Genomic DNA, 15966 nt, shown 5'->3' on the forward strand with positions numbered 1-15966 from the left:
CATTTTTCTCATATTAAAATATTCTGGCAACTTTTCTTTGAAAAGCTCCATGTATTGGAGCAGGGACTTGTCATTTGGCAGGGAGTGGCCTTTGTGTCAGAGAATGTGCTTTTCGCCATCCCCAGGAAAACCTGCCCAAATTTGGCCAAATTAGAAGCCTTTGAAAAAAATCACAGTTCACAGACGCTCAGTAGAGAGAATTCTTAGATTTTTAGCAGCTAAAATCTCTGAAGATTTCATCCTCGCTGCGTATACTTGGATCTCGCACAGCTCTTAGTGCTAACCAAACTGCGCATGAGCTATTCCCCACAGAGTGACTGCACATGTGCCATTTCCCACAGCTCCTGGATATGAAAACACAGCACTGAGCCATCCTCACAGAGCAACTGATATGCTCCAACCCAGGCCTACAGGGGTCAACGCCAGAGTTTCCCTGCAACGGTTCTTCCCAGCTGCTTTGGGCCAAGCACCAGAACTGAGACAGGAACCTTTCTTTCCTGTACTCCCAATGACCCCTCCAAGCTGGTGCACATGCCCGGTGGTGGAGGAAGATACTGGACTCAAATGCAGAGGGGACAAAAGGCAAATGGGGGGGTGGCGGTGGGAGGGCAGACTGGGACAAGGAGTATGCCAAGATTGGGACTGGAATGGGGGTGAGGGGAGGGGGCCAAGGACAGGGAGCCAGTAGGCGAGGCTAGGACTAGAAGACTATGAGAGAAGGCGGGGGTACGGGGAAAGGAATGTGTAGGAGACACTGAGAGAAGACACAGAGCTAAGAGGAGGAGGAGAAGAGAACTGGGGCTGGCTGAACAGAGAGATTGGGACAAGGAGCTTTCATTCCAGCATATCCGAACTTTTGAGTGCTTTTGTGTGTAATCCATCTATGCACGCACACACGCACCCCCTGCTCTAGGCAGCCAGGTCTTTCAAGAAATAATCAAATATTTGTGATGAGCATTAAAGTGGGAAGATTTACCTCATTTCTATTTACCAAGTTAATGAGCACTTGGCATGAGATCACAGATTTGATCATACCAACAATTTTAAGTTTACCATTATGCCCAGATCTTTGTTATATGCCACGCTTTATTGATTGTATTTACATTGATGACCTTGCCTTCACTATATTCATGGCAGATAGAAAGGAGGTGTGAATAACACGGCATATCTTCAAACTCACTTGGAGAGATAAATACATGATGTGGATTGCCCATGCCCTGCACATTCAGATATATTTTTAAGATCAGTTACCTTTTGTGATTTGCTGCCACCAGCTGTCGGTTTACAGATCTCCCCAAGATTATCTGACCTGCCTTTTCGTAAAAGTTGGGAACCCGGTGACAATTTTTGGCTTTGGGCAGCAAGATGGGGACTGGTCCTTAGGTTAACAGTTGTTCTGCACAAAATGTAAGGGTCGGTTTTCACAATAGGAATAGCAGGAAACCCTAAAAAATAAACAGCTTCTATTAACCAAGGTTGCTTAAATTACTTTATTGTTCTAATCAATCTGATCTTGCTCATTTCAAGATGGAGATGACAACTGGTAATAATTTAAGAAAGTAAAATGGCATTTACTCACTGAATAAAATATAATGGGGGAATTATTAGGACTATCTTGCGTTCCTAGAATTTTATAGGTGAACTCAGGCAAGGGTGTGGATCTGTGCAATAGCAGCTCCACTAAAATGGCCAAAAGCGTTTTCCCCAAGAAAATGTTCTCTTTTCCCTTTAAAGGAACACCATTAACTGGAAAATCATTTCCATCTGAAAATGATGTCTCTTCTACTGTTCTAAGTGGAGCTGGCCGGAGGGCGAGAATTCTGTTTTGCGACACCTTTCGAGGTTTCAAAATTTGTTTTTATTCTAGATTGGAATGAAACCATAAGCCTTTCAAATGCTTTCACAAAATGAAATTGAATCAAAAACATCAGGTTTTCAATTTGGGGGCCTTCCTCCTTGCAAGAGTCCACTTTGCACCTCAGAAACCTTCCCAGCAAAAACTTTGTCTGAATCAATACATCTCCGTGAAACATTTCAGCTTTGACAATGCAGCACATTTCAATGAAAAAACATTCAGTTAAAAATGTTTAAGCAAAAATTTCCCCCCTTCCTCTCAACCAGAAGAAAAAGGTGTTTTATACTGGGAATGTCTGGGCCTAGAATCCCTCTCTTTTTGCCAGAGGTCTTTTGCAAAGTTTTTGGAGGAGTCCCAAAGTCAACAACATGTATCTAGACTGATTTTCAAAACTACAACCCCATATTAGGATTCTGGATTTCAGAATTTTTGGCTGTTTTGCTTTTGTCATCAAATACTACAAAACTGTACAGATGGGAAGACATCACACAGACCAAAAACCAAAACCACTAGAAATTACATACATCTACAACAAAATATACTAGCCCCCTATAGCCTCAATTGTATACTAGGGCTTTTTTTTAAAGCACATGTGGCTAAACTCAGCTCTGACAAGCAGTTGAGTTAAATGGACTTATGCAAACTATACGAGGGCTGAATCTGGCCGATGATGTCCAAGTTTTTACAATGCTTCCAAGTCACACATATGACAACACGATTCTCTAGATAAGCGTGCGCGCACACACTCCCCACCAATGTGGTCTCTTCTCCTCTAACGAAGTAACAATTACCTTTTTTCACCACCTCTGGGAGTCCGTCTAGCTCATACTCTGGCTCATTCTCATGTAGGGAGATGGCAATCTCATCAGCACCTGACCAAAGGAAAGAGTCATTACCTGGACAAATAACTTTAAGGAGACTCTGGAAAGATGAGTTTAGAATGCAATGATCTCAATCATTCATTTGTTAATTAAGTACATAAGATGTGTGCTTGTGCAACCACAGTAAACTATACCAAATAAAACAAAACAGACATCATGTAAACATTACTTTACAGAAGAGATCTCTGTTGATACCATATTTACTGTCAGGGTGCCAGGTACCCCGATTCGTTGGAATCTGACCCTGAGCACACAATGCATGGGCAACATTAATTCTGGCATTTCCTAACTTTTAAGTGCTTAACATTACCACCTTACCATTATTTTAACAATGTTTGGGTATATAATTGAATATAGCTCGTCTCAGAAATATGGATCTCTTTTTATACCGCTAGTGATTCTGCTTATTGGACACTCATGATTATTTGCTAGCCTAACTTACCCTAGCTAATGGCAGACAAGTTGTAGTATATTTTACACACTGTGGTGACCACTTTAAACTGTTGTCCTATTAGCTCTATACTTAGCCCCTGACAACTCTTGAAATGACTGAAGCTTGTGATCAATAAAACCCCAATGTATGTGTCTTACAAAACATTTGTTAAAGTTAATAAACTCCAGCACTTCCTGGTCCCAGAAAGCATGTTTCTTCAGATGCAAGTAATGGAAATTTCCAGAGGCAGGTATAAATCAGTATGGAGATATCGAGGTTAGTTCAATCAGGGAGGGTGAGGTGCTCTGCTAGCAGTTGAGGTGTTAACACCAAGGGAGGAGAAACTGCTTCTGTAGTTGGGTAGCCATTCACGGTCCTTGTTTAATCCTGATCTGATGGTGTCAAATTTGCAAATGAACTGGAGCTCAGCAGTTTCTCTTTGGAGTCTGGTCCTGAAGTTTTTTTGCTGTAAGATGGCTACCTTTACATCTGCTATTGTGTGGCTATCCAACCACAGAAGCAGTTTCTCCTCCCTTGGTGTTCACACCTCAACTGCTAGCAGAGCACCTCACCCTCCCTGATTGAACTAACCTCGTTATCTCCATACTGATTTATACCTGTCTCTGGAAATTTCCATTACTTGCACCTGAAGAAGTGAGGTTCTTACCCACGAAAGCTTATGCTCCCAATACTTCTGTTAGTCTTAAAGGTGCCACAGGACCCTCTGTTGCTTTTTACAGATTCAGACTAACACGGTTACCCCTCTGATACTTGTCTGAATCATAACACTGTAAGAGTTGCTCCTCTCTCCCTGTCTACAAGCCAGAAGGACACCAAAAGCTGTTTGGAAGGACATATGTATAAACTCTAAAAGATGTCAGTTTCTCCATGGTGGATGCTGAACTATCAGCCATCTATACCCAGAATGTGAATTTTCTTTGTTGTGATGGCCAGGAACGGAAAGAACAGACACACTCCAACATTTTACACTCTCATGTCTCAAACAAAGCATTCTAAGAAGTTATACACACCACTCTAATGTTCTTTAAAAAATAGCCTCCCCTTCATCCTAAGATCATTTTTGATTTCAAAACATAGGCATTGGAAATCTATATTCATAACATAGAAGGAGACTCTGAAATTTGAGGAGACAGATCTTGGGCCAAATTCTCAGCTGGTGTGAATGGCAGAGCTTCAGAAACTATAATGATTTACACCAGCTGAGGATCTGGCGCCTCATCTGAATCGAACGTAATAATACATGTTTTGAAAACATATTGTATAAATAAATGCATTAAGGTTAGAAACAGGATCATGATTAAGGCTACGTTTTAGTCTTGGGTATTTTTAGTAAAAGTCATGGACAGGTCACGGGCAATAAACAAAAAGTCACGGCCCCATGACCTGTTCATGACTTTTACTAAAAATACTCGTGACTAAATCTTACCTACTGGGAGGGGGGACGCTCCTGAAGACTGCTGGAGAGTGGGGGAGAGAGAACAGGGTGACGCTGTTGCTGGGGGGATGCCCAGGATCCCGCTGCCACTAGTCCCAGACTCCTGCTCCAGGGCAGCACCAGGGACCATGCCTAGTGCTGCTGGAGCAACGGCCAGTGCGGCTGGCTCCTGGGCTTCCCCAGCTGATGGGGTGGTCCTGGGATCAGCTGCACCAGCACTGCAAAATTCACAGAGGTCACGGAAACCGTGACTTCCATGAATGATTTGCAGCCTTATAATAACATTCTAGTAGAGCATTTCCTTCTTAAACTACCCCATACTTGGCTTTTGCTCCTTTAATGGAGCACCATGTTCAGCAATTTGTTTCTGCAACATTTTTTTTCCTTCTCTAGCTGCTTACAGGATTTCATCCACGTCTTCATTTTACTGCAAGCAAATCCATTTTGCTTCTTCAGTTGAATTGAAGACTTCTGATTGTCCAACTATAAAATAAAAAATTGTTTGTAGTTGCTAATAGGAAACTTCATTCTTCTGTATAAGCATTATACTCTCACTAATGGCATCTCACCTGTCATTAAAAGTTCAGTGCAACTAAAAAACCAGACAAAAGTTATAATATGCATTTGTATAGTAGATTCACTTAGTAATATACAATTGAATTATAGCAGCTTCTAATTCCAACAGAGAAACATTAAAGTCATGTTTATTGGAAAGCTACATGTGTGTAGATTTCCTTGATAGAGAAATAATAATCTAAATAGAATATTCAAAACAACCAAATGACAAAACCCAGCTGAAAAGCATGTGGTCCAGGCAGGTTTGTCCACCCTATGTGCATTGGAATGCCAAAATAAATGGATGGTGGATATCTGGCAGCCTTATAAAACACACTTCAGGATAACGTAAATATCAAGCACAGTGCTCCATTAGCTGGGCATGGAGTGAGCACTGTAACTCAGTGCCTGCTTGCCACAATACGGGCTCCACACTGTGCTACAGGATTGCTTTTTCATGTGTTTATTTCTGAAGCGAGAGCACAGAACTACAGTCCGTCATTCAGCACAAATGGAAATAGAAAAAGACTGCAGGCTAGAAAATGCAGAGGGAATTGACAAGAAGAAATTCACCTAGATGGACAGGTTTAAAAACTAAAAACGCCTATCTAAATTATTAGCAAAAATAGTGCTGTCATAAGAAGAATCACTTAATTAATAATTTAGATGGAAATTCTGCATACATCAGAACTGATATGCTCTCACAAGTTGCGTGTGACATAATGAGGTAGTAGAAGCAGTTTAAAGACAATAGGGGCACGTCTACAGTGGGAAGTTTCACAAGGTATTAATTAATGTGTTCATTAACATGATGTTACAACATGCAGTGTAGACACTGCACTGTTATGTTTAATATCACATCAGTCAGTTATGGTTAATCTTAGGGGCAGAGTGAAGAGACATGTTTAAACACGGTCTAATTTTGAAGTACAGACTCTGGCAAGTAAGGTATTGTTTTCTTTGCACCATAAGTGGAGGCATGGCGATGTCTCTCTCTGGTAGGACTACTGCTGCACTTAGGTTCCCCAAACTTTCAAACTTTCCTTACATTTTAGTTTAACATCTAGTTTTAACCGGAAATGATGATCTCAAAGGAGGAAAGCATGAGAAACTAGATAGTTTATTATTATTGAGGTTTTTTTCAAGACACTGACTTCCAGTGCTGAGAGAGTCATGTGAGTTTGGGATTTCTTTTTTGTGTGGTTGTGTACATGGGGTACTTCCCCCCATTGTTTACAGAAGTGAGGTAGCACGCTAATCACCCTGCTCTGGGCATCTCTCAACTAAGTAGGAGTACTGAGACAAATGCTGATTGTTGGAATAGCTTGCTAGGTGGCCCCAGGTGCCTGAAAGGGTGTCTGTCTACACCCTTCCGAAGAGAATTAGTACCACTTGGGGGTTTTTACTCAGTAAAGCAGGAGCCATTTTGAACATGGAAGGGATTTCTCCTTGACGCCTCTGTAATCCCCTGATGGTGCAGCTACATAAGGAATGGAATTCTTATGTGCCTCTGTTCTGGGCACACACTGTCTAAAGTGCTCTTTAATCCTTCAACGCTGAGCAAGCCTATGGAGAGGGGGAGGAGACTCCAAACTCCTTTCCCTGGTAAAACCCGGGTCCTTGACCTGATAAACGGACAGGGACAATTCCCACTCCATTGTGACCTCAAATCTGGGCCCCCTTCCCTGGTTGAAAGAGGATCCCAGGTTGAAAAGCAGAGATGAACAATTTACATTACCCTGCCACCTGAGACAGGGCTTCACAGAAGTAACACATGTCTCTGCACACCCAGATATACTCCAGGGTGGGAGGGGGCAGTGAGTCTGATACAGAGCACTCCAGGAGACCCGCATATAGGAGAAGACCCCAGCAAACACATCCTAAGGATGGGAAGGCAAGAGAAAAGATTTAAAGCCTGATGTTTATACTTCCTGCTCATTAATTATACATATTACTTCCTTACAAAGGGGACAATTCCATTTGTCTTTTTGGGACCCAGAGCATATGGAGTTTCCAAGTGTTATTGCTGAGCAGACTATGTGGGGTTCTCATCTCCTTGAGAATCCTCATGCTCCTTCTCACAATGGAGTCAGGGCTTCAAATGGGTGTGTTTATGTGCGCATGCAGGGCACTAGTGCGCTGGCCCAACAAAGTCCCATCCCCTCACACAGCAAGGGTTGGTGGCTTGTAGCAGCAAGACGTAGGTTACCCTCTAAGACCCCTAAAAAGCTGCCCACTGAACTACTTGGACTTAGCTTGATTTTGCAGGGCTTTTCTACCACTGCATTAGTGGTCAAAGGGAGTTATTGAGAAGTGCTGTGTTTGCGGATCGAGAGAACTTACTTGAGGAGAGAGAAAGAGGAGCAAGAAGTTGAAATGAAATCAATGTAGCAGAAAAATGAACAAAAATTCATGATAAAACAAAGTTGTTGGGAGAAACTGGACCGCCAACTTGTTCTGCTGGTGGACACAATTTCTGGTGGCCTGAGGAGAAGGATGGAGCTTAGTCCTGGAGCCTTCAGCAACAACACTGGTCAACCTCCCAGTTCTACAGGTGAGAGGAATCACCTCTTTGTTCCAAATGAGGAGAAAAGCTGGGCCACAGAACAGACAAAACGTGCACATTTTATCATGTTTTCAGGTGTCCCACTAAAGACCTCCTGTATCTTTGATAGCCAGAAGTTTATAAGATAACAGATTTAATGAGATTTCCATGCTACTAATGGAGAAGTTATAGCAAATGTTATATTAGAATAGAGACTAGATATTAAAAAGGACACAAATAAATATTTTGGCTCTTAAAAGCTTAAGTATGAAATGCCTTATTAAACTATCTGAAAAACTTATGTTTGTTTCTAGTAAGTCTACTTTTTCTTCTTCTAAAGCCTTCTTAAGGGTTCCATTTTCAAGTTGTAGCTCCTGGACTGAATCCTGGAGCAATTTATTGTTGTTTTTTAAATGCTGAAGCTCGACTTCTTGTGCTTCCAGTTCTATTTTCTGAGACAAACTCTTATCTATAGTAATAAAAAAAATTAAGTGGTTAATTTGTGAAAGCAAACAATGTCAAATATGCAATATTAGCTTTTATGGGTAACACTATAAAATGGCAATATTGACAATTTTCAATTTTTCACCTATCAATAAATTTTCTTAGTATTTCAGAATATAATTACGTATGTGTTCTAAAACTGCCTTTATTCCCAAACCATGAAATTGTATAGCATTGCCAGAATTCAGTTTTGCAGAAAGAACATACTGCTAGTCAAGTCGCTCTATGCTTCACAATTGTAACTCTGTTTCTACAGCCCATCTTCACTGAGGTCTGATGGCTTGTACTCTGAAACTCATGGTTGACAGGTAACAGTATCAATGGATAGATAAAGAATTTTGGTGCCCTATTTGTCCATTTTCCTGTCTTCAAAATCCAGAATATATAAAAATGATCAAGGTGTTTGATGGACAGATGTATGGCGTAAAATTAAGAGACACAGACAATACAAGAGATTTCCTGTATTGCAAAGAGAATTCTATTGAATAACACCAACTTACCATATAAAACAAGACTACACATTCCCTTCCTACAGGACAAGGAAAATTCAATGTCTCCAAGACCCAGAACTTGGTGAGAAAGAGGGGCAGAGAGAGGGGAAGGGAAATGATAGCAATCAACAGATATTTGAACTATGTCAACACATAGGATGGAGAAAGATTATTTAGGGTGGTGATTCAAAGGGGAGTGTAGCGGGGCGGTTGCCCGCTCTAGCCCTGAAGGGGTTGGAACAACCCTGCAGAGGGCTGTGGCTGGGGAAAGCAGCAAGCCTGGGCTGATTGGGGAGGCAGCTACAGCTGGGCCACGCCCCCATCAGGCCACAGCTGGCCCTTATAAAAGGGCTGTGAGCCAAACACTCAGTCAATCTTCCTCTAGCTCTGAAGGGAGAGGGACCTAGCTGTTGGGGAAGCGAAGGGTACTGGAGTGAAGCAGGACTAGGGAAAGGCCAGAGGAGCTGGGGAGCTCCAGGCTGCCAACTCCCCAGGCTGCAGGGCCTTGTCCAAGGCCCAGAGTGGTACTGAGTTGTAGGGAAAGGCAGCAGGTCCAAAGTCCCCTGCCAATGATGAGTGGCCATTACAGACTGCAGTCGGCCCTAGTGAAACAGGGCTAGATGGTGACTGGCAGTAGCCACTGAGGCAAGGTGGAGGATAGGGGGTGGGGATTCCCCTGGGTGGGAATCCCCAGATAGTGGGTTACTGTTGTGAGCAGGACCCTGACAGGGGAGGACACCAGGATCCGGGAGGGACACGGGGGCTAATGTCGAGCAGGATGGTGACCATCAGAGGGTGCTCTGGCTAGAAATGAGCTAAGTCCCTGGATGACCAGAAGGGGGCGCCGCAGGGGTGAGTCCCACACCGTTACAAGGGGTGAAAAGGTATAACTAGAGAGGATAATCAGAGACTTCTTAGAGAGGAAGAACCGTCCGGGGGTTAAGGGTGACAGCCTAGGACTCTGGGCACCAACATTCAGTTATGTTTCAATTAGTTATTGTTGGCTGCAGTGAAGAGCTACAGCACAAACATCTTCTGACTTATTTTTTTGTTCATAATTATTCCCTCCAGAAAACTGAGAGAATGCTCCCATTTGACACCTTAAGAACCACAGATAAAAGATAGCGAAAGCAAGAAAATGGACTTAGAAGGCATTACATTTTCTTAGCTAGCCGAAAGTGCTGCCACTTGACAAGAATAAGATCAAAACGCAAAGCAGTTATTTGGATGGCCTCATGGATTGGAGAGTGCAGAAATACTGATTAAAATAGGAGCAGGACTAGGTCCATAAATTTAATTTTCAAATCTCATTAAGTGAGGTAAGACTTCTACAGCGATAAGTGGGAGCAGTCTCCTTCTTTACAATGGCTATTTAGCAGAATTCCCTGTTCTCTTAAACCTCAGTCTGCAAAATGCATTTTCCCAACCAGATAGACAAATGTAGGGAAAAGTCAAATTAGGGCTCGGCGGGTAACATTTCATCACGTTTTAGCTTGATGGAGTCCATATACAAGCTAAAGGATAATAGTTTGAGGTATATTTGTTTGCTTGGGATTTTAAAACACAGGAGCACATTGTAGTATTTAATTTGCTGACCACATAGTTTTGTTTGGGACATATTTATTCCTCATTTTTAATTGCTTTAAAACCATATAATTTTATGAGTTCGTATATTTGTATAAAGACGTTCCATCTCAGTTTGGAAAGAGAATTGCGTGTATTAGCTGAAAGTTAATTTAACTATATCACACAGTGGGAACTTATTATTTCTTGGGGATGCTTCAAATCACCATTTATAATGAAGTTTACAGATCTCCCACACTGAAGTAATAGTTTGTGACGGGATTTAAATAGGTAGAAATGTGTCACTCACTTTTCATCTCTTCAGCATCCTTCTGGGTCTCTTTTAGAAGGTGTTGGGCTATTTTTAGTGCTTCTTCCAGCTGATGGATTTTTTGTGTTTTTTCATCAGACTGGCAGCAAAGAAGGTTTTTTTCCTTCTTCATTTCCTACAACAAAACATTAGTTACAAAACAGTCGATTAAGTCAAACTGAGAGTAGTGTGATGTGGCATACTACCCCTCTGAGTCCCATGAAGACTCTGGAAAGTTGGGCCTTGGTTTCTAAGCACTTACATGATTTAGGAACACAAACTGCACTCTTAGCAATCCTCAGAGGGCAGACAATCCTTTTGGGACATCTCCCAGCTGGCACAGATCACAGCAGTACTTAGCTGGCTCAGGATATGGAACCAGGGAGCTGCAACCAGTTCCCTGTTGCCTGCCCATAGCAGATCTTGACACAGGATAGAAGTCACCCAAAGAACATGAATAAAACTGTTGCTGCTTCTAGTTATTTTCCTTTTGTTTCACAACCTTCTAGTCCAAAATATCCAACTGTTATATCGAAACACACACACACACACACACACACACACACACACACACACACACACACACACACACACACACTCTATCATCAATCATTCTAAAATACACAGTTGTCAAGAGACAAAATTTTTAGACAATGCTGATGTTTGACAAATGTCTCAAAGCTGCAGGAATTCTGAGCTTCCTGTGTTCAAAATAACAATGAAATTCAAGGGGTTTAAATGGCTGAAAGGCCCGCCCCTCTTGCTGTGACTCAGCACAAGTGGCTCTGATTAAGAAGCATTGAACAAAAATCTGGAACCACCAACCTAACATAGCTGCAAAAAAATCCCATGCTCTGATGCTGGACTTTCACAAAACCATTTACAAGACATGAATTCTCCCACCTTCATGTACATCCCATCCCATCATTTGCAATTACAATTTGGCCTCAATCACATAGGCCATCATTAACTCTTGCTTGAATAATCGAAATCCAATGTATTTAGACTCGAATGCATCTGCCCTGAAAAATCTGCAACAGTTACAGAACACAGCAGCACACCTCCTCAGTAATACAGGTTCACTTGAGTACATCAGTCCTATGTTTCACTCACTCCGCTGATTCCCCAACAGAACACTCAATCAAATCTGTCTTTAGTTTTGAAGTTATAAAGAACATGGGCCCAAAATACCATCTTACTCTCTCAGACTTCAGTAGCTGTGTTCCTCAGGAACAACTGTCTACGCATCAGAAGTAAAACTAGCATATGCAGGAGACAGGGCTTTTTCAGGAGCTGGCCCAATACTATGAAATTCACTCCTGCAAAAACTTAGAATGACAACTAACATCACCATTTTTCATATTTACACTCCCCCCACCCCACCCCCCACACACACCCTTTACCTTCTGGGACAATGGCTTTCAACCTCTTTTCCATTTGCGGACCCTAGAAAATTTCAAATGGAGGCGCAGACCTCTTTGGAAATCTTAGACATAGTCTGTGGATCCCCACAGACCACGGGTTGAAAACCACTGTTCCGTTGTAACGACAACCTTTCAAGGACCCCTTAGACAGTCTGCAAATTCCCAGGGGTCTGTGGACCAGAGGTTGAAAACCACTGCTCTGGGGGATATGGGAGAAATAGAAACCTCAAATAACAGATGCTAGTCACCTTAATTATTCTTAACTCTGGAAAGCATTCAGATACACCAGCAATTGGCACAATATAAGAACTTAAAAAAAAAAATCTCGGCTGTTGCTTCTATGACTATTCTGACTTCTCTTCCCTTTCATTTTCCTTCTAATTCCAAATTAAAAGGAAAATCTTTTAATCTACAATCAAGGTTTTTTTAAAAATCAAAATTTACAGCCAAATCCTTTTCATGTAAATTGGAATAACTTTATTGATTTCAATGGAGCTATGCTGATATATTCCAGGTCAGGATCTTGCTTCATAGTTAGAATTTTGATGATAATGCTAGTCTATAGTGCTTGAAAAAGTAAAAATGTACAAATCATTTTGGGGATTTTCTCTTGCTTTAAATTGATTGTGTGACCAAAAAAGTACCCATTCCTCCACGAAATCTTGGAATTAGGCCAAACACACTTATACTTAGGAAGCAGCTAATGATTCTAGAATTTCCAAATGAACTCAACCCGATATTTAATATATTTTATTTTTAGGACTAAACAACGAGTCTTTTGAACCATACGACATAATTAGATTAGACAAATAATTCCATATGAACTGTAACCCTATCTGTAGTATAGCTGGTGCAAAATAATTTTTTGAAACCCTGACCATACAACCAATTTTGTGCCTGTGGTCAGTCCACATGGAATCAATTGCAAAAACTGCAAGATCAGGGCCTTATTTTGTATCACATCTATAGGTCTTGTGACAGGGTCGGGCCAGAGGGCTACAGGAGAGTGATCCTATTGGGATCCAGGAAGTGGGCGGGCCAAAGCCCGCCCACTGCTAAAAGATCCCCCCAGCCTTAGCGGGGGATCCACAAGACCTGGAAACCAAGTGATTTTAGGGGACAACTAATGAAATAACAGGGACAGGAGTGCGGTCAAAGGGTCCGAAGGGAACCTGAATGGGACACTGAGCAGAGAACCCCGGACAGCGCCCACTTCTCCTCGAAGGCGTCAAGGGAGTCAGTGGACGCCGCCCAGAGGAACTCTGCCCGGATGCATGAATGGATGGAGGATCAGAAAGAGGCCCCACAGTCACAGGAGACTCCATCCGCCAACCTCCTCTCCCTGGTTTTATAGATGGCCATTTTAGCCAGGACCAAGAGGAGGTTGACCAGGAGGTCCCATGACTTTGTGGGGCCACGGATAGAGAGTGCATAAATAAGGAGGTGAGGGGAAAAGTGCAGCCAGAAACGCAACAGGATATCTGTGAGGACCCGGAATAGGGGCTGCAGCCTGGCGTACTCCAGGTAAACGTGCGCCAGGGTCTCCCTCACGCCGCAGAAGAGGCAGGTGTCCCAGGACGGGGGTGAACCGCGCCAAGTACATGCCCATGCTCACGGCCCCATGAAGGAGCTGCCAACTGACATCCCCGGCAGGTCTTGGGAGCAGGGTGGAGTATAGGCTGGCCCACCGGGGCTCCTCACCCTCTAGAAGTGGCAGGAGGTCCCGCCACTTTGTGTCGGGGTGTGACGCGAGAGTGAGGAAGTGCAGGGTGCGGAGCACGAGCGTGTATAGATGTTTCCTTGGCGCAGTCTGGAAACGAACCAGCTTCAAGTCGTATAGCCGGCTTACGGTGAAAGGGCGGGGAGGCCGGTTGGGTCCACAGGGCAGGGGCCCGCTACAGGAGAGTGAGAGAAGGCAGATATATTAGCCCCAGATTAAGCAGGTCCCTTTTCCCTGGGTAAGATAACGGGGCAGTTTCAGAAAAATCAGGAATTTTCTGAAACCAATTAAGGCAGGCAGGCTAATTAGGACACCTGGAGCCAATTAAGAAGCTGCTAGAATCAATTAAGATAGGCAGGCTAATCATGGCACCTGGTTTAAAAAGGACCTCACTTCAGTCAGTGAAGGGTGCGCAAGGAGCTGAGAGTGAGAGGACGTGCTGCTGGAAGACCGAGGAGTACAAATGCTATCTGGCATCAGGAGGAAAGTCCTGTAGTGAGGATAAAGAAGGTGTTGGGAGGAGGCTATGGGGAAGTAGCCCAGGGAGTTGTAGCTGTCACACAGGTGTTACATGAAACTCTGTAGACAGCTGCGATCCACAGGGCCCTGGGCTGAAACCCAGAGTAGAGGGCAGGCCCAGGTTCCCCCCTCTCCCTTCCCCCTATTGGATATAAGAGGAGGAGTTAACTTGGACTGTGAGTCCCACCAGAGGGGAAGGTCCCTGGCCTGTCCCCCTGACCCAAGGTGGGTCAGCAGAGTCTGCGGGGATTGTTCTCCTTCCTTTTCCCCATGCTGGCCAGTGATGAGGTTAGCTGAATGAATGGCAGGTTTGAGCCACAAAAGTGTCCAAACTGAGGGCTGCCATGAATCTCTGAGGTGAGCAAATCCGCCAATAAGCGCAGGGCTCACCAAGGCAGAGGAGGAACATTGTCACAGTCTTAAGATGGTTCAAAAAAGGACAGCCAAATTAAGACAGTATCGAAACACAACTTCTGGTGGAAATACACTATTCTCCAACACACAGCTTGCAGAGTTCCCCTGTGAGTCAGTAAGGCCTAAAGGGCACCAGTTCTTACTGATTTCCAGTTTAAATTCTTAATTATTCCAGTTGCCCCTCTGATTTCTTTACCTCAAAGTTTCTCCTCAACTCGTTTTCCTTTGACTGGCTTGCCAGTAAAGCCTCTTCTGCTCTGCACAGCCTCTGTGTAAGCTCATTGGAGTTGTTTTCCAAATGATGTTTCACTGCTATTGCCTATGAGGAAAACACATCACATTTTATTTGTAGTCATATTTAATCTATTTTAAAAAATTAAAAATTCCTGATGTCCCTTGAAATGATGAGCTCCAAAGATACGTTATAAAACAAAGCAAAAAGAATAAGCTATGTTCTGCTTCCTCTTACAGAAAAAGAACTTTGGAGTAACTGTTGACTTCTGCGTTGTATAACTAAGAGCAGAATTTGGCCCTAATCCTTGAAACTCAGCATGATGGCTTTAAAAAAGTACAATTAAAAATAGGCCAGATATCTGAAAAATCCATCCTCCTTTCACTGTCCAGTCCTGGGTTCTAGATTCTGTATCATACCAAAAACAGTATATGTTAAGGTAACACAAATCTTTAACTCAAGACTGGGCAAGGATATGAAAAATATTTTCAGGCACATTTTCAAGTATATAGTTGTAATGTATAAATATATTCATAATTTAAGCAATATTTATAGTACGGTCTGTTAATCATTGGGAATCCTAACCAGAGCTTTCTTTTAAGTTCAATCATAAGAGCAGCAGATTTAACACTTGTTCTCAATTTTTTTTAACGTAACATATTTTGTCAAAGCAAGCACCTATTAGGTTTAGAAGATGCTTCCCCATTCCCACTCAGTCCTCAACTGCTCATTTGAGAGGTAACGTTTAGGTGTTGGACTGATGATCAGCTATCACCAAATATGCCATTGAACATTGAACAGCCAACAAACAGAAAGGATCAATACCAAACTAGACTCAGTTCTGTACAATCCAAATGTCGGAGAAAAACACAGTTCTCACTTTTTGTTTGGGTACAGCAAGTCAGATGCTTTATTTCTCTCACAGAAATATCAAGAGATTGACAAATTACTCTACCTTTCCCACTTACTATATATTCAAGGAATAGGTTACATGTTCTTAAAAACCAGTATTTGTACACCTTAATTCCCTGTATTTATGGACCAACAAAGACATTCAGCTTGCA

Source organism: Malaclemys terrapin, chromosome 3 (genome assembly GCF_027887155.1).
Source record: "Malaclemys terrapin pileata isolate rMalTer1 chromosome 3, rMalTer1.hap1, whole genome shotgun sequence".
Lineage (NCBI taxonomy): Eukaryota > Metazoa > Chordata > Testudines > Emydidae > Malaclemys > Malaclemys terrapin.